This window comes from Bos mutus, chromosome 4 (genome assembly GCF_027580195.1).
Source record: "Bos mutus isolate GX-2022 chromosome 4, NWIPB_WYAK_1.1, whole genome shotgun sequence".
Taxonomy (NCBI): Eukaryota; Metazoa; Chordata; class Mammalia; order Artiodactyla; family Bovidae; genus Bos; species Bos mutus.
The window spans coordinates 10929222-10956107 of record NC_091620.1 but is presented as its reverse complement, the minus strand read 5'-3'; the positions used below and the strand labels follow the sequence as shown (position 1 = coordinate 10956107).

The following is a 26886-nucleotide window of genomic DNA, read 5'->3' as shown; positions in this document are numbered from 1 at the left end:
GTTCAGAAACCTTGTGAAATCACTAGATGCTTTTATTTTTCCAAGCATTTCCCCCCCTTAAAAAAACCCACAAAAACAAAAATAAAATCTCAGCCAACCAAAACAAAACGATACAACGTTTGAATTCCCCCTCCCTTCTTATTCCCTAAGGTATTATTTATACTGCTCATAAATCCTTTAGAAATTCAAATTTGGGTGTTTATTTGGGGATTTTTGACTTTTCAGTGTTTTTCTATCTGCCTCTTACAAAGAGTTTTTTCCAAATATTTAGCTAGTTATAAAGGAAAAAAAATCAGTTTTCTTTTTTGAAAAATTACTTCAGCAACCAAGAAAAAATTTCTTTATATTTTTCAGTCTGATCTCTCCATAGTTATCAGAATGGAAAAAAAAAAAGAAAGTGATTCAAGGGTCTCCTGAGAGGCCACGTGTCTCCCTGGGGTGGGCTCCTGTACTGAGCACAATGCAGGGTGCATGAGGACAGCCCTGGGTGCAGCGGGGCAAAGGCTTCTTCCTTCAGTAAAGTCTTTTGTGGTATATACACCACTACTGGAATAACTATAGCAACAGCAAACAGAAACAGGAGAAAGAGGTTCTGTCTGTAAGCAAACAATTTCACTTTTCTTAATTTATCTAGTAGCTTGAAGAGCAGTCTCTAAGCCTCTGGGTCTCGCTCCAGCCTCATCAAGCCGAGGAGTCATGCTGGTGGTTTGCTGGCAGCGGCAGCTGGGTTTTTTCTCAGACTATACCTCTAGTGCAGGTGCCTATGAGTGGTGAAACAAACATTTCCAAGCAGGGAGGAGATGCGCACGGCTGGCAGAGCCAAGCGGCATCCTGGAGCATTCGGGAAGTGCAGCTAATTAACATCATGTGGTCGCTGTGGTTGGCCACCCTCACCGGCTCTCGACCCACGCAAATTTTTTCCCCGACCCATTCCCTCCTCCTACTCCTCACCTTTTATCATGTGTGTGCGTGTGTGTGTGTGTTAGCCACTCAGTCATGTCCAACTCTTTGTGACCCCATGTCCTAGAGCCTGCAAGGCTCCTCCATCCAGGGGATTCTCCAGGCAAGAATACTGGAGTGGGTTGTCATTCCCTTTTCCAGGGGATCTTCTGACCCAGGGATTGAACCCGGGTCTCCCACATTGCAAGCAGATCCCATCTTTTATTATTTGGGTGTTTTTCTTCTTCAACCATATAGGAACTCTACCTAATCAGGTGTTTGCTCGTTGAATGAAGGCACTAGGAGGAAGAAAGAGGGAGTGAGCGCTCAATGAAGCGTCTACACACATGATGGCTTTCTGGGCTCTGCTTGGCGGATGTGTGACGGGTATACTTGAGGTGGTGGAAGAAGCACATTTCTGTACCGGGTGGTGCGGGATGACTCTCTTTTGGGACACGTGCTGTGTTTGGGGAGAAGTTGTCTGTGCTTGTGAAAATGGCTCTTTGCTGGTCCCACTGTAGGATGGAGCTGGAAGTCTTCTCAATCCTCACACCCTTATATCATCACAGAACTTCTCTGAACCTTCCTGGCACTGTTCCTCGTAAGGAGAGCCATGTCTGGGGAGAATTGTAAGTGAATTTTCCCCTCTTTTGGAAGCAGCAGCTCCCATGTCCTCAGCTAGTAATCTCTCATTTCCTCCCTGACCCCCAGTCGATGCTGAACTCCTTCCAGTAACATTGGACAGGAAACAAACTCTCCATCAACCAAGTGATGACATGTCAAGGCAGAGAGCTTCTGTAAACAGTGGGGCTCGTGAGTGTCGCAAGTGGACAGAGTAGCTTGAAAGACAGACGCAGACGAAAGGAGGTAAGTATCCACGAATGTGACAGATGGGTTCTTGAAGAGCTTTATGAAATCTAAATTTTTGTGCTGGGGAGATTGTAGTCATGCTACTGAAAAACCTTGGTGTGACTCCTTTTATCAAGGGAGAAAAAGCATTTTACAAAGGCAGGAGAACCATCACCTACTAATATACCTGTCTTTTCAATATGGGTTCTCAAATACCAGATTTTCTTAAAATAGGGCATGTCTATGCTGGTACAACTAAGGAGTAAGTCAGTGTCAGAGATTTCAAATTACTTAACATGCTGCCCTTCCTTTGGGTAGCGGCACTATCAAGCCGATGACACAGGTGAATGGCGCTGTGAGCGGGCCTCCTGTGTGTCTACCACGTTTCTCACCTCCATGCAGAGCATCCTGAAGCTTCCTCCTTCCCTTTCCTTCTCTCTGCTTTCTTTTTCCCTCTCAACTTCTTTTTGGGGGATGAGGAGATACTCATCAATATTTCTTCGGTCATTTCCTTTTTTTATGTGTCTCATTCTGTGATACTTTCTTTGTTTCCTCCCTTATTCATTTCCCTCTCTGTATTGGGAATTAAAATCTACTTATTAAATCCAATCTAGGATTCTTTTCCTTAAAAATATTGAGTTTAATTTCCAATGTGCGTCTTTCAATCACGAATTCTAACTATTATTATATTTCACCTTTGCAAAGTTGTTTTTTTTTTTTTTTTCCTTTATGGATATGTGACCTTCACTAGAGATATTTCCTGAGACACCTTTATAAGGAGAACTAGTTTCTGCTTTTGTTTGGGACAGGGTTGGTGGCAGGTAGGAAGTCATCTTAAATATGTGTGTGCACATATGTGGGTGTGTATGTGTTTGTGTGTGCATGTGTGAAGTTGCATGTATTAATATGTATATTCACACACATGCACACAGGTGTAAAAATAGTCAAGGCAGTAGGTGGTAGCTAGCTGGCCAGTATTGGAGAAGGAAATGGCAACCCACTCCAGTGTTCTTGCCTGGAGAATCCCAGAGACAGGGGAGCCTGTGGGCTGCTGTCTATGGGGTCACACAGAGTCGGATATGACTGAAGTGACTTAGCAGCAGCAGCAGCAGCAGCTGGCCAATACTCCATTATTAGGGGGAGAAATTTGTAGAGAAAGCTAAGTTCTATCTACCTTCAAATCATCATAAAGTGAATGGTGAGTGATTGCAGGAGGTCCTTGGAATTTGGGGCAGTGCCAACACTGGTCTCAGAACACAGCAAGAATAAAATCTGTTGTGTCAGGGATGCTAAGTCAATGCAACTTTCAAAAGTAACCAACATGAATCAAATATGTACTATGTGCTGGATCATATTTTTTAAATTAAAAAATAAAATTTTTTTAATACATTTTTTTTTAGTGTAGTTTTAAGCTGAAGGAACAATAGAAATGGACCAATGAACTGGTTCCAAATAGAGAAAGGAGTCCGTCAAGGCTGTGTATTGTCACCCTGCTTATTTAACTTCTATGCAGAGTACATCATGAGAAATTTCAGGCTGGATGAATCACAAGCAGAATCAAGATTGCTGGGAGAAGTATCAATAACCTCGGATATGCCTATGATACCACTTTAATAGCAGAAAGTGAAGAGAAACTAAAGAGCCTCTTGATGAAGGTGAAAGAGGAGAGTGAAAAAGTTGACTTAAAACTCAACATTCAAAAAACTAAGATCATGGCATCCAGTTCTATCACTTCATGGCAAACAGATGGAGAAAATGTGGAAACAGTGTTAGATTTCACTTTCTTGGACTCCAAAATCACTGCGGAAAGTGACTGCAGCCATGAAATTAAAAAACACTTGCTCCTTGAAAGAATAGCTATGACAAACCTAGTGTATCAAAAAGCAGAGACATAATTTTGCTGACAAAGGTCTGTATAGTCAAAGCTATGGTTTTTCCAGTAGTCATATATGGATGTGAAAGTTGGACTATAAAGAAGGCTGAGCACAGAAGAACTGATGCTTTTGAACTGTGGTGCTGGAGAAGACTCTTGAGAGTCCTTTGGACAGCAAGAAGATCAAACCAGTCAATCCTAAAGGAAATCAAGCCTGAATATTCCCTGGAAGGGCTGAAGCTGAAACTCCAATACTTTGGTCACCTAAGACAAAGAACTGATTCATTGGAAAAGACCCTGATGCTGGGAAAGATTGAGGGCAAGAGGAGAAGGAGGCACCAGAGGATGATATGGTTGGATGGCATCACTGACTCAATGGACGTGAGTTTGAGCAAACTCTGGGACTTAGTGAAGGACAGAGAAGCCTGGTGTTCATGAGTTGGATATGACTAAGTGACTGAACAACAACACAGTTTAAGGAAAAACTGAGCAGAAAGTAGAGTACCCATATATTCCCTCACCTTTACCCCGACCCTGTGTTTCTGTGTTTGCACTGAACTGTGTATTCCCCTCCAAAAGATACGTTGAAGTCCTAACCCCCAGCACCTCAGAATGCGACCTTGTTTAGAAATTGTGTCTTTACACATGTAGTCAAGTTAAGATGAGTGTTAGGATGGGCCCTAATCCTGTATGACTGGTGTCCTTATAAAAAGGGGAAATTTGGACTTAGAGACAGATAAACACAGAGGGAAGATCATGGGCAAACACATGAGAACATGGTGCGGCAGGAAAGCCTCAGGCTACAAGCAGCTAGGAGTGAGACATTCCCTGGGGTCTTCAGAGGGACCCTGCTGACACTTTGATTTCTAGTCTCTGGAACTGTGAGATAATAAACTTCTATTCTAAGCCACGCAGTTTGTGGTACTTTGTTACAGCAGTCCTAGCAAACTAATACAGCCCATTACTAAAATCTTGCAGTGGTACATTCATCATAATTAACGAGCTAATATTGATTTGTTGTTTTTGTTACTCAGTCACTAAGTCACGTCTGACTCTTGGTGACTCCATGGACTGTGTTATACCAGGCTTCCCTGTCCTTCACTGTCTTCGGCGTTTGCTCAAATTAATGTCCACTGAGTCTGTGGTGCTACCCTCTTCTCCTTTTGCCTTCAGTCTTTCCCAGCATCAGGATCTTTTCCAACTCTCACGTCCACGCATGACTACTGGAAGCACCGCAGCTTTGACTATACAGACCTCTGTCAGTAAAGTGATGCCTCTGCTTTTTAACATGCTGTCTAGGTTTGTCGTAGCTTTCCTTCCAAGGAGCAAGCGTCTTTTAATTTCTTGGCTGCAGTCACATCTGCAGTGATTTTGGAGCCCAAGGAAAGAAAATCTGTCACAGCTTCTACTTTTTCCCCTTCTATTTGCCATGAAGCATTGGGGTTGGATGCCATGATCTTAGTTTTTTGAATGTTGAGTTTTAAGTCAGTTTTTTCACTCTCCTCTTTCACTCTCATCAAGAGGCTCTTAAGTTCCTCTTTGCTTTTTGCCATTACAATTGTATCATCTGCATATCTGAGGTTGTTGATATTTCTCCTGGCAATCTTGATTCCAGCTTGCGATTCATCCAGTCTGGCATTTCACATGATGTACTCTGCATATGTTAAATAAACAGGGTGACAATATACAGCCTTGTTGTACTATTTCCCCAATTTTGAACCAGTTCATCATTCCGTGTCCAGTTCTAGCTATTGCTTCTTGATTGGCATACATGTTTCTCAGGAGGCAGGTAAGGTGGTCTGGTATTCTCATCCCTTAAAGAATTTTCCAGTTTGTCGTGATCCACACAAAGGCTTTAGCACAGTCAATGAAGCAGAAGGAGATGTTTTTCTGGAATTCCCTTGCTTTCTCTATGATTCAACTAATGATCTCTTGTTCCTCTGCCTTTTCTAAACCCAGCTTGTACATCTGGAAGTTCTTGGTTTATGTACTGCTGAAGCCTAACTTGAAGGATTTTGAGCATAGCCTTACTAGCATGTGAAATGAGCACAATTGTCCAGTAGTTTGAACATTCTTTTACACTGCCCTTCTTTGAGATTGGGATGAAAAGTGACTGACTCTTTCCGGTCCTGTGGTCACTGCTGAGTTTTCCAAATTTGCTGACACATTGAGTGCAGCACTTCTACAGCATCATCTTTTAGGTTTTTAAATAGCTCACCTGAAATTCTATCACCTCCTCTAGCTTTTAAGGTTCATGTTTACATTAAGTTTCACACTTTGGTACATTCTACGGGTTTTGCCAAACACATAATGTTATGTATTTAGCATTACAGTATCAGACAGAATAGTTTCATTGTCCACATTCATGCATTTCTGTCCAGTCATGCATTCATTCCTGGCTCAAATTTCATTCCTTTATGCCTTTCCTGAGGACTCCAGTTTGGTAGTGATATCTCACTCTTTGAATATCCATCATTCAGTTTTGATAATTTATAACATACTGCCTTGCCCTGGCTTATTAGTTGTTCTAACTAGTACTTAAATATGTTACTGATAATTTACTTTCCATACGCTTTCATTCTTAAGGCCACTTAGGAATAGAAACAGCCTTTTAAAAGCTCTTTTCACTCTTGGGACATAGTAGGCACTCAGGAATTGTAGCTGATTTGAACTATTAGATTTTTATTCTTGATTTTACCATGCTGAGAGTGAAAAATGTAACTCAAGCTGAATCATCTCTGTGGTTTACTGACTGATCAGTGTTTACAAAGCGAATTAAAGACCTAGGTAACAGGCTATATATGAATCTCAAAAGTTATATAAACCCACATCTGCAGTAGTTACACAGTAGACCTGGCAGTGTTTTCTTTCTGACGATAGAAAATGAACTTTTGTCCTTTTAAAAAAAAATCAATTTATCAACCTGCTTTACTCTTTTCTCAACTAAATAGTTCATTTGGGACTCAAAATCCAAATAAACACATGGATTCTAACATACAGTTTGGACTTAACTTTACCTCAACCTTCACCATTTTGCTCTAAAAATCTGTGCTACTTTTTAAAAAATGCCAGCGCTAAGACACATGTGTCAAGACCAGGAACACGGAAATAAAAGTGAATGGGATCAATCTGAGGAACTCTGCCTTCTCAAGTTGTTTCTTGTCTCTCATCAATGGAATACAGAACACAACGCCCTACTAAGAGCAGATGAACATGTTATGACCTGTTTTTTCTTTCCTCCTCTGCTCAGTCTTTCATTATTACTTTTTTCTCTATTCATAATTTCTCCACTTGCAAAACACGAAAACAGAAGTCTTAATGTTACAAAAATCAATGTCTTCACGGCCTCCTTTCCACCTTAAGAGGAGTGGACACTGGGCGTTTTAGATTTGTGAAGGGATGGTGTTTATCTACACTGGCCTCCACACTGGGGAAGACCACACACTTCGGAATTTTATGTCTCATCTCCAAGCGTTACTACCCATCTGGAGCACTTTAAGTTGTTCACAGTCCCGTGGCATTTCACTGATCTTCCCAAATAAGAAAAGTAGATTCACCTCCATTTAAAGGAAGAAGACTGAGACAGATAGGACTGTGGCATCAGCCCCTGCACCACAGCCCATCAGTGGAAAACCAGGACTGGTGTTTAGACTCATCTCTAAACCAAGCTGAAAAGTTTTCTTATAAGAGTGAAAGAATTAAAAACTTGGAATACTATTCCTTTGGTACCCTTTTCGAGAGTTTAAAATACTCTTTCACAGCAAACTCCAGGACAGTTAGACCAAAAGACACAGAACAGAACATATCAAATCAGCAAAGGCATATGGCACTGTTGCTCTCATGGCCCAGAAAGAAAAGCATCAGAAATCATGGGAGCGAATTGCTACGGCAAAGACAGAAATTCTCCACCAATCTATGCCCAGGTGAGAAAAAAATGCATAGCTATGCTTTAAAAATTCCTAAATGTGCTTTCTAAATGCATACCTGATACCAGAGGCTAATTCTGATGTCACATCAGGGTAGGATCCTTGTCCCAGTGGACCTATCCAACAATGGGTAGGGCTACTGAGAAAATGTGAACCCAATTACTGGAAATAGTCAGGTAGAGGTGAAATGGCCATCTGTTTAGGGTTGTAGTGGAAAGCTATTTTTTGAGATTCTAAGGCCGGGTTGCTCAATATGGTTGTCACTAGTCACAGGAGGTAATTTAAATTAATTAAAATTAGAAATTCAGTGCCTCTGTCTCACCAGCCCCATTTCAAGTGCTCTGTAGCCTCATGTGTCTAGTGGCTTCCATGTAAGACAGCACAGAGAACATTCAATCATCACAGAAAGTTCTATTGGACAGCCCACTGTAAGGCCTTCCAACTCCTAATATGAAGTGACTTTACCATGGTGTTACGCAGTTCAGAGACGTCTCTGTCTTCAAAGACCTTATATCTCCTAGAGTAGACGGAATGGAAATGAGGGGTATGGTATGGGCAGCCTCTCAAAGCAGGGATGTGCTCATTTAATCCTCTCATTAGTAACTTCTTTGTTGATCTATGAGAGATCTTTCAGATCTGCAGTCTTGCTGTTCTGAGCACACTTTCAACTGGGAAGTGAAATGACTGCTCAGTGAATGCAAAAGAAGCTGAGACACTGTCTGAAGAGAGATCACACTTCGAATTGCACAACGAGACCCAAGAGTGGCTTACTTGGAACAAAAGGTCAGAGGCCATAGCTCTTCACCAATTATAAACATGGTACGGAGGTCACCATATTTTACATAACAGTTTAGTTTTACTTGTGCATGACTCTCTGACCTTTCCAGTCTATTCAGCTATAAAAATATCAGCATCGCATGAGTCTGCTCTTCATGATTGGCTTCTCATCTAACATTTCCAATTTAGTGATCAACAACAAGATCCAGAGCCTTAGCCAGGTATCCTGCTAGTACAAGAGATTAATAAGGTGACAGAATTTAGATGTACTCAGTCGTGTCCGACTCTTTATGACACTATAGACCATAGCCCTTGGAAGAAAAGCTATGACAAACCTAGACAGCATAGTAAAAAGCAGAACCTTTGCCAACAAAGGTTCGTATAGTCAAAGATATGGTTTTTCCAGTAGTCATGGATGGATGTGAGAGTTGAACCAAAAAGAAGGCTGAGTGCTGAAGAATTGATGCTTTTGAACCGTGGTGTTGGAGAAGACTCTTGAGGGTCCCTTGGACTACAAGGAGATCAAATCAGTCAATCCTAAAGGAAATCAGTCCTGAATATTCATTGGAAGGACAGAGAATGAAGCTGAAGCTCTTATACTTTGGCCACCTGATGCAAAAAACCGACTCACTGGAAAAGATCCTGATGCTGGGAAAGACTGAAGGGAGGAGGAGAAGGGGACGACAGAGGATGAGATGCTTGGATGGTGTCACCTACTCAATGGACATGAGTTTGAGAAAGCTCCAGGGGGTGGTGAAGGACAGGATGTCTGGTGTGCAGCAGTACATGGGGTCACAAAGAGTTGGACATGACTGAGTGACTGAACAATAACAAGACTGTAGCTCACCAGGCTCCTCTGTCCATGGGATTTTCCCAGCAAGAATGGTTGCCATTTCTTCCTCCAGGGGATCTTTCTGACCCAGAGACTGAATCCTCGTCTCTCACATCAAAAGCAGATTCTTTACCACTGAGCCCATGGGGAAGCCCATAGCAGGATACAAATCCATTTACACTGCTGGGAACAATTCAACGGTATGCCCTAGTGATACTTTGTACTGGTGACATTTTTGCACATGAAGGACATGTTATCACGATCAGGGGATTAATTATTCCTTAGTAAATTATTCAACATCTACTCATCATGATCATCAAATGCACTTACTATGTTTTAGAATTTTGAAGCAAGTTAGAGACTATATTCTTGGAAGAGGCAATGGCACCCCACTCCAGTACTCTTGCCTGGAAAATCCCATGGATGGAGGAGCATGGTGGGCTGCAGTCCATGGGGTCGCTGGGAGTCCAATATGACTGAGTGACTTCACTTTCACTTTTCACTTTCATGCATTGGAGAAGGAAATGGCAACCCACTCCAGTGTTCTTGCCTGGAGAATCCCAGGGATAGGGGAGCCTGATGGGCTGCCGTCTATGTGGTTGCACAGAGTTGGACACGACTGAAGTGACTTAGCAGCAGCAGCAGCAGCAAAGACTATATTCTAGGAGTTTGTAATCTAAGATGATAAGCTTTGAAGCCAAACTGAGGGACGTTATCCATTATGTCCCTCAAATGTAATAGATACACAATTTAACATATAAATCTGCAACGAAGTTAAATAACAAATTGAAAAGTGCCTAGACTGCTTCCTCCTTCCTTTCTCATGAATCATTTAGATGGTAGTTTCACCCATTTGTTAGTTTGGGAATTTCTGGACTTTCCTTCAAATAAAGAATGGCTCAGAGTGTAAGCCCGCTTACGACAAGCAGAGATGACAGGATCTCTGAATCTTGTATTCACCGACATGAGTATTTACTGATACCTGTATTATTGGAGCTTGCATTTTAATTAGTGAACACATATCTGTCTTCCCTAGAAGGCTGTATGGAGAAGGAAATGGCAACCGACTCCAGTATTCTTGCCTGGAGTATCCCTTGGGCAGAGGAGCCTGGCAGGCTATAGCCCACAGGGTTGCAAAGAGTTGTACGGGACTGAGTGACTAACACACAGAAGGCTGTAATCTCCTAGTGATTATCACTTATTTTCGTCAACCCTCAAAGTTTTTAACTATTTTTTTTTTCTCTTATAGTCAGCACTAAGTTCACACTTATTGAGTTAAAGTGGGTTCCAGGGCATTGCTTATTTTTGGATTTAATTGGTAAACAGAGGAACTTGGCTAAGACGTGATCAAAAGGTCATGCCTCCAGTTGAACTCTTAGTAACCTTGGGGATGGTGGTTCACTACGAAGCTCTATTTTTATTGAGATTTGTAGTTGTGGTTGTTTTCTTCTAGTGGAAAAGAAACTTGTCTTAGAAAGACATTCTGGTTTCAGAAAAGAAGGGTATTAGGCCTTTGTAACTGAGGGAATTTCTGGGACGTTCAAAGGAAAAGGAGAAAGAAGAGATGACAACGAATAAGAAGAGAATCAGGGTTGAACACGTCAAATTTCCAAGGCCTTTGGATATGCTTTGCCACTCCTCCATCATAATTAGAAAACACTGACATTCAGAGCTGATTTAAATGCTTCCATCAGTCAAAAAAAAAGTGTTGCCTGATTTTACTCTGTAACCATGCTTGGTAATTAGAAACATAAGGCACTGTTCTGGATGTTTTCTCAGGAACCTACCCTGCCCGGCTTGGTGTCACTACCCATTGGCTACAGGACCTTTATCTGTTCTCACCATCTCTCTTAGGAGCTCCTACCCAGGTCACAGGAAGAGTGTGAGGTTGCCATGGGCATTCCTGGAAAACCTGGAGACCTCCGGCGCCACTTTAGACTCTAAAATACACGGAAGAAACTCATTTTGCCTGCTTGTTTCCTTACCGAAGCTCTATAAATCTGTATTGCATTTGGAAGGCAGCAGTTCAAGTATGGCAAGATAAGCATTCAAACCAGAAGATTAAAAAGAAGGATCGTTGCAATGACCAGCATGAAATAACATCCTTTTATTTATTTCTGAAAACAAGAAAGCCATTTCAACAGTGTCTTCCAGAGTACCTCACAGTCTTGCTGGGAAATCTGTGCTTTGCAAAATGTGGATCAGAATATGATTTAAGAAGCAGCAGCAGTTTTTTACTTCTGACAAAATTCACAAAGAAAATGGAAAAATACTTGTAATCAAGGGCTTCAACTCAACAGTCACCTAGCTTGTCAAATTAAAACATGTGGCAACCACCTGCCAAGCGTCTTGAAACAACGATAACTTCTTGTTTTTCTACCTGACCTGTAATCTCTTCAGAACACATTTGCATTTTCCAAATTTTCACACTTAAACAATGCTGTCCACACCATGTATAAAGATGACTAAGCAACTCTGTATTAAGTAACCAAAGCGAGTCCTGCCAGTTTCAGAATAATTAAGTTTCTGCAGTCTAATATAAACAGTTCCAAGAACTACATGCGGCCTACCAAAAGTATATATTACAAGTAGTCAACACTGAGGCCAGCTGGCAGACAGATCAACCTATTAAAGTAGAATTGTTCAGAATTCAGAGTATTATTTTTCTTTCCTCCCATTATTTTTTCTGCATCCAACTTTGTTTCTTTGGGAATGTTTTCAAGTATACAAAGCAAGAAAGTGTTGTGGAATTGCACCTCCTGTAAATGAATGAGCATTTCTCTTGAGATTCTTTAGAACTCACAAGTAAGTCCCATTTCAATCCTGTCTACACAGACAGTAACAGTAAAACAGAGAAAGTGAATCCGCTTTGTCCCCACTCAGCTAAAGTGTTGGTATTTTGCTTGACCATCAGAAAAGTAAACGGTGACCACCAGACAAGTGAATGAGCACACAAAGCCATATGCCCATCAGACAACTGAAACAGCTTTCTGACTATAGATCTTTGTACTGTCTACCAGGGAGCTTGCTGGATCAAAAATTGTTACAAACAAGGCTAATGTCATAGGTTTAATCCTACCAGGAATGAGTTAACTATTTGAGAGGAAAAAGAAGTCCTAAACTGTTGCCATGTGCTTTCACATTAATCTTGGCCAGCCACATTGCAGATGTGGTCTGACAATTTTCAGTTGAGAGAACATAGGGATGATTAGACCAACCCATCCTGCCATGACCTGCAGGAGACAGTATGCCCAAATGAGTGGGAGTGTGTCATCACACAAAAGGCTTCTCTATATTCAACTGAATTTTAAGTCCTAATGTCTTCTTCACTGAGTTTAAATTCATGTATATCCAAGAGATGCTGAAACTGAAGCTCCAATACTTTGTCCACCTGATGTGAAGAGCCAACTCACTGGAAAAGACCCTGATGCTAGGAAAGCTTGAGGGCAGGAGGAGAATGGCATGACAGAAAAGATGATTGGATGGCATCATGGACTCAGTGGGCATGAATCTGGGTAAATTCTGGGAGATAGTGAAGAAGAGGGAAGCCTGGTGTGCTGCAGTGCATGGGGTCGCAAAGAGTCAGACACGACTGAGTGACTGAACAAGGACGACAACAACAACATATTCAAGACTGGTAAAGGCTCTACACCCATCATCACAATCAAAACTTCAAAAACAACATTCAACAAATAGTATGAATTACCATTTGCTACCTTGCTGGGTGTGGCAGATAGGTTGTGAATGCAACTACTCTGCCCTCACTGTGCTTATAGTCTGATGGTGGAGACAGGCGATAAATCAATAAAATATAAACTGGGACGGGGTTAGGAAAGGAAAATATAAGCTACTATGAGAGAGAACTACAGGAATGACTCATAGTTTTCTTTGTATATTTTTTTGCTTTTTAATATTTTTTTGCGAACTTTTTATTTTGTATTTGGAAATAGCCAATTAGCAATGTTATGATAGTCTCAGGTGAGCAGTGAAGGGACTCAACCATACATATACATGTATCCATTCTGCCCCAAACTCCCCTCCTATCCAAGCTGCTACTTACCATTGAGCAGAGTTCTAACTCAAGGTTTCCTTTGGGTTAAAACAGGATTTAAGAAGTAATAGCTTTCTCAAAAAAGAATGTTAATACACTACAGACAAGCATTGATAAAGGGAACATAAATGTATGAGACTGAGGTTTGTATTTATTAAATATATGTCAACATCTAGATTGTGCCGGGCACTTGCACAACAACACGAGGTGTTGATAAATCGAACTTGTCTCTACTTTTCTGTCCTAAAAAAGTGAGTGCAGAGTAAAGTAAAGAAGCTAGTCAGATCTGAAGGATGGTGAACTAGTCTCACCCTTTCTCTCCAACTTCAGATCCTATGTAAGTAATGTAAAAATAATGACCTATCAAATATGGTCTGCCAGAACTGGTACAGACATAGGGAATCCACTTAAGATATTAATTTCACATGGCTAGAGTGGAGGGCATCTTTCTAGAAACCACCCAACTCAGTGACCTTCCAACAACAAAAGCATGTTTCCCACTCTCCACTGGGCAGAAATTTGTTGATTCAAATGTAGCTGGTCCACTTTGTTTTTTCAAATTTTGGTTCATGATTCCAAGAAATGAACAACCCGTAATAAATTTACTCCAGTGGCAACACATCTCATGACCAGCTTTTCTACTTTGAATACCACAAGCAGACCTTTAATTTGTTGACACACAGCCCCTGGACATTCATGAAAACAAGATGTTCTCTTGCTGCTTTTTAAGTTAAACAGATTTAAGTCAGGGTCTCAGCTGAATTTCAAAAACAGATGTTCCATAGCAAAAGGGCTGAACTGACCCCAGCAATGAGAGGCTGTTTCACTTGAACTTGAATATTCTTTTGTTAGTAGGACAAGCGATCAAATCCTGGAACTGAAAACAGGCGCAACCCAAGGTTTACTACTGTCTCTATTCAATGACTGCCCTGTGGGTCTGGGAAGACTGGGTATCCGGGAATCTTGGTTTAGGGAATAAGTTGATGCCTGGGAGGTTTAGGTGCCTGGGTTTTGAAGGGGTTAGTGAGGAGGGATGGTCTTTCCCCCAGCCCCCCTCCCCACACCCGCCAAAGCGACCATCCTGTTTCCCTGACCACCTCAGAGGCCCTGCATGGACTGACTCCACTGTACCCACCACCTCTCCTGACCCCACAGTCAGGCCACTTCCTTAGTCCTGCAACAATCCAGCTAATATTTTTGCCTCTGGGCCTTTGTCCCTGTTTCCTCTCTTCTGTAACCTGCAGTCCCCTCCATTCCTTCTGCAAATCCCATATATTTTTCTAGAGTGTAGCTCAGTCTTCTCTTTATTCCAGAAGCATCCTGTCTTTCAACTCTGTAGCATTGTTAGCACTGTTCTTTTGGATGGTCAATACTATACAGCTTTGTTATTCAAATGTGTTATAACCTCTCTTTCTCTTGAGCAAATGTGAAGCTGCTCAATGCCAGGGCCTGCGTCTCCTTTGATATCCCCTCACAGTGCTGGGTGTTTTGCTCTGCCTTTACAGATACATGAGAATGGTTGCTGAGCTGAACTAAATGAAAAACTTCTGGCCTAAAAATCCAAGTTCCAAAAATTCCACACCTCTGGCCGTTCGTACCCTTTGCGCTTTCTGGGGACCTTATAGAACTGTACTTGTCAGCTTCCTTGTGGGCAGCTGGGGCCAAGTGACTAGTTCTGGCCAATGAGTTGTGAGCAGAAGTATCCCGTCACTTCTGGGGCAGAGCATTTATTTGTTGATATGAGATCCTTCAGGGTATTTTTTCTCTCTGCCCTGGGGTCCCCAAGTAAGGATGGCAGTGATGTGGACCAGAGACTCCTGCCTATCCAGGGTTAGAGAGAAAGCATGAGTGAGCAGCCTTTGTGTTGAAGTCACTAAGATTTTGAGTGGTCCCCAACCCCAGCATAACCTAGCTCGCCGTGACTGACATAGCCATGGTTAAGTTAGTCCATGACAAAAATGATCTTGTGATATTAGGCACTGCTTCATGAAGATATTTATTCAACTTACTGATTTTCTGTTTCTGTTCTATGGCTTCTAACATAGAAATAGGAATGGGTAAGCTAATCAGGTAAGGCTTCAGGGAGTGGAAATGGCTCACTGGCCCCATCTGCCTACTCCAATGAGTCATAAAACTGCTGCTAACTGCAGGAGTGCTCACATGTGACGTGTTCATTCACTTACACCAGGAATGACAAACTCAAATGCTTCTAAGGACCCAAAAGGTAAATACTTGGGGAGTGGTGGCCTGTGGGGAAATGGAGAATGAATGCATCCCTAAAAAAATTCAAAATCAAAATTTCAAGAAAACCATGCTGGGCAAAGGAAGCCCACTTGCAGGTCAGTGTGGACCTCAGGTTGCTTGTTAGTAATCCCTAATTTATACAATCATTCTTTAATGGCTCTCATGTGCCAGACTAGGCACTGTGAGGAGTTAAAGGGTAAACTTATGTGAATTCATCTATTAGCCTTCATTCTAGATGGAGAAGTTTATTTATTTAGTCAATGGTTGTATAGCATGTGCTATGTACCCAGTACAGTTCTAAGAACTTTATAAGTATCTTTGTAACAATCTTTATTGAGTCCATTTTACAGATGGAAAGACTAAGGCTCAGAGAAGGTGTGTCATTTGCCCAAGGTCACAGTTCAGTTCAGTTCAGTCGCTCAGTCGTGTCCGACTCTTTGAAACCCCATGAATCACAGCACGCCAGGACTCCCTGTCCATCACCAACTCCCAGAGTTCACCCAAACTCATGTCCATCGAGTTGGTGATGCCATCCAGCCATCTCATCCTCTGTCATCCCCTTCTCCTCCTGCCCCCAATCCCTCCCAGCATCAGGGTCTTTTCCAATGAGTCAACTCTTTGCATGAGGTGCCCAAAGTATTGGAGTTTCAGCCTCAGCATCAGTCCTTCCAATGAACACCCAGGACTGATCTCCTTTAGAATGGACTGGTGGATCTCCTTGCAGTCCATGGGACTCTCAAGAGTCTTCTCCAACACCACAGTTCAAAAGCATCAATTCTTCGGTGCTCAGCTTTCTTCACAGTCCAACTCTCACATCCATACATGACCACTGGAAAAACCATAGCCTTGACTAGATGGACCTTTGTTGGCAAAGTAATGTCTCTGCTTTTTCATATGCTATCTAGGTTGGTCATAACTTTCCTTCTAAGGAGTAAGCGTCTTTTAGTTTCATGGCTGCAATCACCATCTGCAGTGATTTTGGAGCCCAAAAATGGTCAGAGTTAGCAAATATTAGAGCCAGGATTTACATCCAGGCAGCCTAGCCCTTAGAGTCTGTGCTTTGTAAGACTATGCTACTTCTCACAAGAAGCAATACAAGGTAGCTTATGGCAAGAACCTCATTGATGAAAAGACCATGTAATTGCGTAAAGGATCCATACTCAGCTACAAACAACCCTGTCTAGAATTTGTTTCCTGTTGGAAGGATTTGGCTTGCTTGATGTTAGGAGGAGTCCATATTTGATGTTTATCAATGAAATGAAAATGAATCTTGTTGATGTTCATTTGGGCTTTGGCAAACTAATTTATTATTTCATTTAAGTGGGGTTCACTTTAGAAAATAAGCTGAATTCATCCTAAAGTCTTTAAAAAGTAAAACACACTTTGACTATTTCTTTTTGCTTTTTCATTTAATTAATTTCAGACAGGAAGCAAAATCTTCTAAGATTATCTGTTAGTGTCTGTCTTAAGACAGATTTTGTGGGACCCGAAAATTATCTGGGAGTCCTTTAAGAAAGAGAATACAATGTTAAACATAAAAACTTAGGCAGGGGTGTGACAGACATCTGTTCAAATGAGGGGCTCTGTGGCTTAACACACCACTGCTTTCACAGTGAATCACTCTGGGTCTCTCACCTTCGATTCTTTGAGCATTCCAATAAAAAAATGACAAACTCTTACTTTGCTCTTAATTGAATGACAAACCCTTACTTTGCTCTTAATTTTCAATTATTTTGATACTACAGTTATGTCTGTCCCTAAAAAATTCTTCTTGAAAGCAGAATTTAGGAAATAAAGAAGGCAGGGGACAATTAAGCATCATTCTTCAAAGCAATTTTCAGAAAAGTAGAATTCGAGATATAACCAGTGCTCTGCAGTGTTTTGCCTGTAAACCACATAATTAAGAATGATAGGTAAATGAGACAGCAGAGATATATAAAATATTATGACTCTTTGTTAAGATAAGGCCAATTAAATAAAAGAACCAGAAATCACAATTTATGTCAATGAGTGTATTATTGGAGTCACTAGATTTTTCTACTGCATTCAATAAAAAAAGTCCATTTTATAGGAAGAATGAAGGAACACTAGAATTGTTAATGTAGCCCAGACCTAATATAGCACCGGCTAGAGAAGTTCCAATTCAGTATATAGCTGTGGAGTGAATACATTAATGAGTGACTGAATATGTATGTTTGAAGAGCAAGAAAAGGACAGACGGTGCTAACAGTGGTCGCAAGCCTCCCCCACCAACACTGACTTATAACTGCATCTTTTAGTTCTAATCCATTAGCCAGCAAGCTGGGGGAGGCAGTAGATATGTCCCCAGAGTCCCTCATGATAACAAATGTCTTTATGTTTATACATCTTGAGAGTCTGTGATGGAGTCAGATTCACAGTCATGGGTATAATATACTTATGGGAGGAATCTTTTGAAGAACTTGAAGAAAGTGCTTTCAGAAGAGCGCCTTCCTTCAGGTCTGACAGATGTTTGTATTCACGCCCTCTCTGCATTCTCTGAATATGATAAACACACTTCTCTCCAAACTCAGGATGCCCCGTTCCACAGTATGTCGTTCTTGGTCATTAAATAATAGGACTTGATATTAATGTTGGCTGTCTCCATCCCTCTTTAACAAAGTGTTTTCAGCCAAAGATATTAAACTAGTCAGCCTCTCTTTTCCCCTGTCAGAGAAACAGCCAGCCTCCTGAAATCACAGCTCATTTATACCATGTTGGCGTGAATATTCAGACTCCATTTGTCTCCAGCTCTTAAAGACTGGTGTTAGAGTGAATGATAGACATTTTGTTTTGAATTAGCAAAAAGGAGGAGAAAAAAAAAAAACCCAAGTAATAAGTTTGGCCTTAAAATATCTGTTTCAGGGAATGCAGCTCTGCTTTTTCCTCCAGTAAAAGTCGATTAAAAAAAAAAATCTAGATTTAATTTGGCATTAAGTTGGACCTGATACAGAAAATAGTAGGAAGGAAAATGTCTTAGTCTTCCCTCCCCACCACCCCCCAGATTGAGCCTTTAAACCCTACTGGAGGACTGTTCCATGGACTAGTGCAAGATGTTTGCAGCTTTGTTTTGTTGAACATCCCAAAGCAAACTTTGGAAGTAGTTGAGTCTGTGTCCTTGAACTGTACAAATCCTGTCACAGTTGGAACCTCAGACTTCTGATAGTTTTGTTTGAAAGCTAAATAGCAGGATCATTCTTTTTTTTTTTTTCCTCTTTATGGCATACTCACTCATGTTTTTTGGAACAGAAGTCTGGAAAGGAGTTCTAGGCAAGAGCTCCTGGCACCATTGTTTTTCTCCCTGCTATCTGTGCCTTGATCTTGGTTTGCCCACCCTGACAAAACCTCTTTCCATCAACAGCCATGCTGGGTAGGAATGTGTGCTTAATGGAGGTGCCTCCTAAGGCCAGGTCAATTCCCTGGCCAGGGAAACACCACCACTCGGCCAAAGTTACAAAATCTGCACGTGGTGATGCTGGAATGTCCTGTCACCTTCCTTATCATGAAAGTTTCAAGAACTGGGAAGACCTGAGAACTCATGCTCCTTGAGTCCTCTTGATTCCTAAGCAAACTTGGGCGTCGTTCTGCAGCTACTACCAGAAATCTGTAGAAAAGACTTTTAGTGCAAAAGTGATCCCTTCAGATTCTGCTGTAACAAGTATAGACACACTTGAACTAAACAGGAAGCTGAATATTGTGTCAACAGTGTCCAGAGAGGCTTGTTCTGCAAAACTCAAGAGAAGATACAGGGAAAAAAACTTTCTCTTTCCATACCATCTGGAGCTTCAACTGACTCTAAAAATACTGGCCCACAGTGGTCATACAAACTCCCATTTATGCTGTTCTAAAACAAGGCAAAGCCTGCCAGGTGCTTACAACTTATACATGCTCATAGGAAAAGTATCTTTCTTTTCATATCCTATAGTATAGTGAAGTTGCTCAGTCGTGTCCAACTCTTTGCAACCCCGTGGACTGTAGCCTACCAGGCTTCTCCGTCCATGGGATTCTCCAGGCAAGAATACTGGAGTGGGTTACCATTTCCTTCTCCAGGGGCTCTTCCCGACCCAGGGATCAATCCCGGGTCTCCCGCATTGGAGGCAGACGCTTTAACCTCTGAGCCAGCAGGGAAGCCCAAATCCTATAGCTGACTGAAATGAATGAAATCCAGTGTGGAGGCACCTCTGCTGGCTACTGGCCACCATTCATTTGGAATACCCGACCTAGGCCATGCAAGGATTGCAGAGCTGTTTTCTCTTGACTTCAGAATTTCTCCCTGCTCATTTTATACAAATAGCAATTAATGTAAAATCCACTGACACAGGTGTGATTAGCACTTTAGGTCACGGAGTGAAAAGGGCATCTTTTTCCTGGCAACTTGAAGAATACCAAGAGGAAAGTATGGAAGTGGGGGATGCTTGAAGAAATCTGGTATCTCAAAGTTTATTTTTAAGAAATGGAAGGGGGTATGTAGAGAAGGAGGACATTTACAAACCTCTGACAGTCTCTCCTGCTAATAATCAGACAATCCAAAGAAAGATCATGGGTTTCTGCTAGAGAAAGAGAACCAATGGAGAAAGGGGAGGGGGGTGGGCACAGAGAAGCAAGGAAAAGAAATGACACTTTAGAAAATAACAGAGAAATGAATGAATAGTTTTCCTCCTTTTGTTTGTATCACACTAAGCAGGAAAAAAGTGGGAAATTCAGGGCTGGGGTGAAGGTGGCCCAATTAGAAATCACTTTTGATGGTGAGACCCAGAGAGGAGAAGCTTGCTATGGCCACCATGACTCAGGGCCTGGTCCGCTCATGCTTCATTAGCCCCATTCTGTCCTGCGCATGAAACATGAAAATATCACTAAAACCTCCTTGAAGGCATAGGAAGTGTGGGGAGACCAATGGACTATGGAAGGGGTTCAGTGCAAAGGAGGTACATTCCCCTCAACTGAGTCCTTTACTGACTGTCTGGACAAGACGATGTTCCACGGCAGAGGAGTCCCAGCCGCCTGACCTTCTGTCTCTTTGGACACTGAGGAGTCTAATTCTGGACCTCCCCTACTGTCCAGTCTGATCAGCTCTGATTGTGACGGAGGAAATGGTCCTAAAGGGAAGTGCTGATGTAGGATAGCCCTGGGCAAGCAGCTGGGGAGTCAAACACATGCTTGTGGTGGAGTTGGCTAGAGAGGAGCAAGCTCGGGTAGAGAAAGCTCCTCAGGAATGGTTTGGGGCAAAGCCCTAAAGGAGAGGACAGAAGAAGGTATAAAATAGGACCAAAGGAATAAGTGAAGAGAGAAATAGACATCCACAGTTGCTAATACACATGTTCTTACATTAGAAATGCCATTTAGATTTCTTCCTCCTGTTATTCACCAGGAAAACTTTCTACATGCAGTTTCTCGTGGCATTGTTAAACCGCTGCTCCTCTCCCTCTGCAATCTTTCTGGGTGGCCTCATAATTCCTATGTGTAGGTTATGATTATGAAAATTTCTATCTCTAGTTATTACCTGGGCTTCAGACGTGCATAGCCCTTGTATTCTAGACACACACCCTTGGATGTCGCACAGGCCCTTAAACTCAGCAGGTCTCAGTCTAAACTCACTGTCCTTCCCTCTTGGCTCCCAAAAGAGTGTTCTCAGTATCTGGGGCAGGTCCATATTATTTACTCTTTGAGGAGCAAGGTAAGTCTCCTGCCATCAGTTAATCATATATATATATATATATTTTTTTTTTTTTTTTCAGTCTCTCTCTCCAGCTTTGACTTATTTCCACTTTTTGGAAGTCAGGAGACAGGCAGCAAGTATGGAGAAAGCACCACTAATAATCATTATTTGGAGGTAGTCTTAAAGCAAATTACAGGTTCAGAGACTTGTATCTTACCTCTCCATTCATTTATTCATTTAATAAGTACTATTGAATGCTCACTATTTACAAAGCCTCCTCTAGTGCTATGAAAGATGTAAAAGGCACACTTTTCAGCTTCAAAAATTATGTAATGAAACAGGGAAGTGAGAGATGTATACAAAGGACTGCAACATACTGCAGGAAAACTAGATATTCTAAGAGTGATGTAAATGCTAAGGTAGTTCAGGAGAGGAGACTCAGAGAGCCGTCCATACGCAACAAACTAAAAATCAGCATATAGGGGGAAAAAAAGATCAGATATTAAAGACTGAGTTGTGTTCCCACAAATTCATATGTTGAAATTTTAGCTCCGAATAACTTAGAATATAAACAACTTTGGAGATCTGGTCATTAAAGAGGTAATTAAGTTAAGATGAAATCTTTAGAGCAGGTATTAGTCTGATATGCCTGTGCCCCTTCTAAGAAGAGGAAATGTTGGACACAGAGAGAGCACTCCAAACATGTGCTGGCAGTGGGGTGCTAGTGAAGACACAGGAGAAGAGGGCCATCTGCAAGCCAAGGAGAGAGGCCTTCGAAGAAAACAAACCTGTCGCCTCCTTCACCTTGAACTTCCAGCCTTCATAACTGTGAGAAAATAAATCTCTGCTATGTAAGCCATCCAGTCTGCGGTATTTTGCTCTAGCAGCCACAGAAAACCACTTCTCCCTACCGGTGCCAGCCTTGGAAAAATTGTGAATGAGTGAAGTTTCCTTTAGCTTCTCCATCCTCTACCTCCTGAAAGCTCCTCTTGCTGCTCCCCAGGTAGACTGTCTACTGGTAGAAGTTCTTCCAGGTGAGGAGGATTTGCTGAGAGTGAAGGGTACTTCCTTCTGAAATCATTGTTTGCTCAAAGGTGAGCTCCTTTACCCTGAAGACTGACTCATCATCTCTCTATTCCCTCAAGTCAGCAACATTCTTGGGAAGTGAGAACTGCATTATTGATTGGGGACTGTTTTGCTTAATATACTATAGATGCAGGGAAAAAAATTAAAAATAAAGCAAAAAAAATAATACTACAAAACAGGTAAACAATTCTTTCAAACTTGTTAGATTACTTGGTAAATAAACTATGAAGGACATAGCAGAACCCTTGGTTTCTCACAATGCATCTTTAGGTGCAAGAATTTAGACAATCAGGCAGAAAGGCTATGTAATTGCTAAGATCAGAGCCCTCCCCACCAACAAAACCACATAAACTCTACTCACAGGTAAGCAGTCAAATGTCTGCTCGTGAACCTCTGGTTGATTACCAATCTCTATGAATTCGGCTGGATGATCTTCAACTTTTCAATGATTACCTGGCATAAAAGGATGGAAACATAGTGGAGTGAATTTTAGTTAATGTCGAACTATTCCAAATATTTAAGATACAATTTCTTTCTCAGGTACTGATGTTGGTTAGGACCATTAAAGGGAAATAAAGCACAGATATAAATAGATATTGCATTTGCATTTTAAAGAAAATTAATACAATTATTACAGAGTCAGTCCCTAAATTCTTCTAAATAATAGAGGGGAGAGATGGTTTGTACAAAGCAGGGAGCACTACCAATGCCAAAAATCAAAGACCAAAGGCATTGGAATATAGTCAGGGACACGGCCTTTTCTAAGTTCACCTTCAAAACCTTCTAAACCTCAGACTCTCAAAGTCTTTTTGGACCGTTTGCTTTGCCCAAAGTCTTCTGCTATTGATGGTTAGGAGCTTGGTTAATAGGTAAAAGAGGAGGGTCCAGAAGAATACAAATAATGATAGAATGCACTAGGAGATAATCTAGAGGTAACTCTCTTATACTTGAAACACAGCAACAAATATTAAATATTAGACCAAAGAAATAATGAACTGCAACAGCAAATCACCATTGCATCCCTAACCTGCCCCAACATGATGCAGCGAGGATGCTGTGGGTATGAGTGTGGGAAGTGCAGCTCTGGGTTTTAACGTTTGCCTTTTCTGGCAGAATAATGGGGCCCACATGGACCTTAAGGACACACCCTGCCTTCCCCCACCCCATTCTTTGGTTTTTTGCATTGGAAAAAATTAGAAGTTCTTGGAGTTTAGGGACTGGCTTGGAATCACACTGCTGGGAATCAATCTTAGATTCCTAGATTCTCATTTCAGATTTCAAAGGTAAAATGCAAACCAAACAAAAACCTGCCTAGCATGGTATCAATGGTTTGTATCCATCTCAGGAAGGCTGGTTTGCAAACTAAGGATGGGGAACCCTGAGGGTCTTGTAAATTGTTTAGCAGGGCCAGGTGTTATTTCTTATTCCATTTCTTTATTCCTGAGCAGTCACTCAGGCTACCTTCAGCTCCCCTCCCTCAACCTCAACATCTCCTCCTATTTGTCCAAAATGCACACTTCAACTGTTGTATTGTCGTACATCTACAGTACCTTGCTCAGGATTCTGGAGATGTGGGCATTGATCTTAAGGAGCCTAATATCTAGCTGGAGTGACAAAAGATATAATTATCCTTCTAGGTTACAATGCCAGAACGTGGTAAGAGCTCCAAATCCCATTTAAATTCCTTTCCTTCTACTGTGGGCCTCATATTGGAGGACTTTCTCATAAAACTGCAGAAAAGGGGGACAAGAAAATCTGTGAGACATCTGCTAGCTGGAGAAGTTGCTCAAGCCTGGCTTACAGTCTAGTTCCCTGCAGCTCCTAGGCTTCTGCCAGCATGCAGCAGGGCATCAAGAAATTTTGTTGAGTGAGTGAACAAAACCTATGAGTTAGAGGAGGGTGATGAACTCCTCAAAACTGTAGGCCAGATTTTGTGTATTAACTTTCATTCATTTCTGAAAGTAGTCTCTGCTCCCTTTTTCCCTCCCCCTCAAATTAAGAACCACTGCCTAAATGATTAGGATAACACAAGTACATGTGCGTTAAGTTGCTTCAGTCATGTCCAACTCCTTGAAATCCCATGGACTGTAGCCCTCCAGGCTCTTCTGTCCAATGGATATTCCAGGCAAGAATACTGGAGTGGGTTGCCATGCCCTCTTCCAGGGGATCTTCCCTACCCAGGGATCGAACCCACGGCTCTTATGTCTCGAGCATTGGCAGTGGGGTTCTTTACCATTAACACCACCTGGGAAGCCCTGGCATAGCACGAGAGGATAGAGTTTAGACGAGAACAAATCCCATGAGTAAATTTAAAAATAAATAAGGATTGAGTGCCTAGTCCCCATGCTGCCACATCCAGACCTACTGCATCTATTCCCTGGCCTTCCTTTCATCATCTCTAGAATGCAGGGAAGGCATGATCCCTGACCCTCCTAACTTCAGGGCAGCTTCAAGGGCCTAAGAGTTAGTTGATGGTCTTGACCTTGGCTGTACACTACAATCACTCAAGGAGCTCTGAAAAAATGACTCAACCCAGGGACCCTCCTTTGATCAACCTAACAAGGATTTGGGGGGTTAGGCCCCAGGCATATGTGTTTCTCAACTGTCCCCAGTGAGTCTAAAGTGCTGGCAGGTTGCAAGTCACTGAGATAAAGACTCAGACTTCTTTTCCAAGTCATTGACCCCTGTCCACATGTAGGGTGCAGGTGGGAGAGACTCCCCTCCAGGTCCTGCTCCTCTGTATGTGCCAGGAACATATCTGAGATTTGCCAGTGAAGAAACAGCCATTGAACCTGGCTTCATGGCACTTATGGTACACTGTCCCCCTAGAATCGAGGTTCTCAGACTGGCTGCATATCAAAATCTTCTGGGAGAGCTTTTTCAAGAAAATATGACATGGGAAATTCCAGAGAGGTGTCCAGAAATTTGCACATTACAAGAAGTTCCTTACATTCAGATGCTGATGCAGATTATAGTACTCACTCCACATGTTGCTCTTGCTATTGTTTAATTGCTAAACCACGTCTGACTCTTGGCTACCCTGTGGACTGGAGCCCTCAGGGTTTCCCAGGCAAGAATACTGGAGTGGGTTGCCATTTCCTTCTCCAGGGATCTTCCCCACCCAGGGATTGAACCCAGGTCTCCTGCAGTGGCAGGGGGATTCTTTACCACTGAGCTACCTGCGAAGTCCACCCCTTCCACATAGGCCTCTCATTCTTGACCCTCAGGCTTCATAGAAGGAACAGAGGACTAGAAGAAATCAGGGAGTTACTTACCTAATGAATGAATCAAGAGATTTAAACTTATAGGGAAAAAAAATCCTCAGTACCTTCCCCCAAATCCTCTGGCAGGGTCACTACTTAATTGCTTAGTTTCCTTTTCCCTGGTCCCAATTCCCTCGGTATTTTTATTTTTAAAATTGGGAACAAATAAAGAAAAATATAAAGAAATTGGGGATCTGGGGAAATGTTTCTTTTTTGGTCTGTCCAGTGTTCTTGCCTGGAGAATCCCAGGGATGGGGGAGCCTGGTGGGCTGCCGTCTCTGGGGTCGCACAGAATCGGACATGACTGAAGCAACTTAGCAGCAGCAGCAGCAGCAGCAGAGTCTATGTATATGTTAATGAACCATCTTGTTAGCGAGACAAAGATAGAAAGACTTTTGAGAGAAACCATAAGGTGAATAGCAGAGTGACTAAACACAGAGTTTGTCTTCACATATACTTTTTATTTTCAGATTGAGGACGGAAGGGCCAGAAAGTTGATGAAGCTCTCACTTCCTGTTTCAAGACCATTTTCAACTGTCCGCTACCTTGCAACTTCAGTTACTTGCCTGGGTGAACCATTATTCGCTGGCTCCCTTTAAGCTTTCCGTTCGGTGCCCAGCATATAGAGACGGACTGACTTGGCTCAGAGGCAGCTGCTGAAATTCTCTGCAGGCAAAGCTAAGTCTAGACCGGACATGGTAAGGAAGGGAACGACCGGAGATGAAGAGAGAGGGGCCGGAAGAGCGAACTGGGCGGCGTGAGGCAAATGAGCCCCGCTGCCTCGGTCCAGTCGCCTTCCCAGCCAGTGGCAAACGGCCAGGTGCTATTTATTGCTCCTTTGATTGCACTGTCTGCTCAGGCATGTGGGGAAATTGGGGTTTTATACGAAAGCATTCATTATGGGAGAATCAAGGTGTAATAAAAAGAAAGGAGGAATTTCTCTCCTTTCAATCAGCTTTCTAGTCTTCTAAGGGGAGTGATTTTCTTAAAACCCTCAGGAAACCTCTAGGTAAAGCCATTCAGTAGCATGAGGAGCAGGACCTAGCACCTTGCTAGGTTACGCAAATGGAAAAATACTGACAGTACATACTTGCAAAAAGTGGTTATGCTTCTCCTTTAAAATTCCTATCACAAGTCTTAACAGAAAGATGCCGTTTTCCAAAAGGATACCAAGAGGTCGGATAAAGGAGAGTATCTCAAATGATAACTTATTATAACAGGCAGTTATCGAAAAGGTTCAATTAGAGATCCTTTGTAAAGAAGAATAACTTCATGGAGTCAACAAGAAGAACTGGGTTTTCATTAATTTATATATTGCCCTGTGGAGTTGAGTTAGGATCCTTTGATTTCAACATTAATATTTATATTAAAA

General features: G+C 42.0%; 1 protein-coding gene across 6 annotated transcripts in view; it reads right to left on the bottom strand.

Annotated features, from left to right (window-relative positions):
• CALD1 (caldesmon 1) overlaps window positions 1-26886 on the bottom strand; it is a 231591-nt gene that overhangs the window by 108671 nt on the left and 96034 nt on the right. For all 6 annotated transcript variants that reach the window (XM_070369035.1, XM_070369036.1, XM_070369037.1 and 3 more), the window contains one exon: window positions 22613-22704. The gene's annotated coding sequence lies outside the window, so the exon portion shown is untranslated. The remainder of the gene's footprint in view (window positions 1-22612; window positions 22705-26886) is intronic.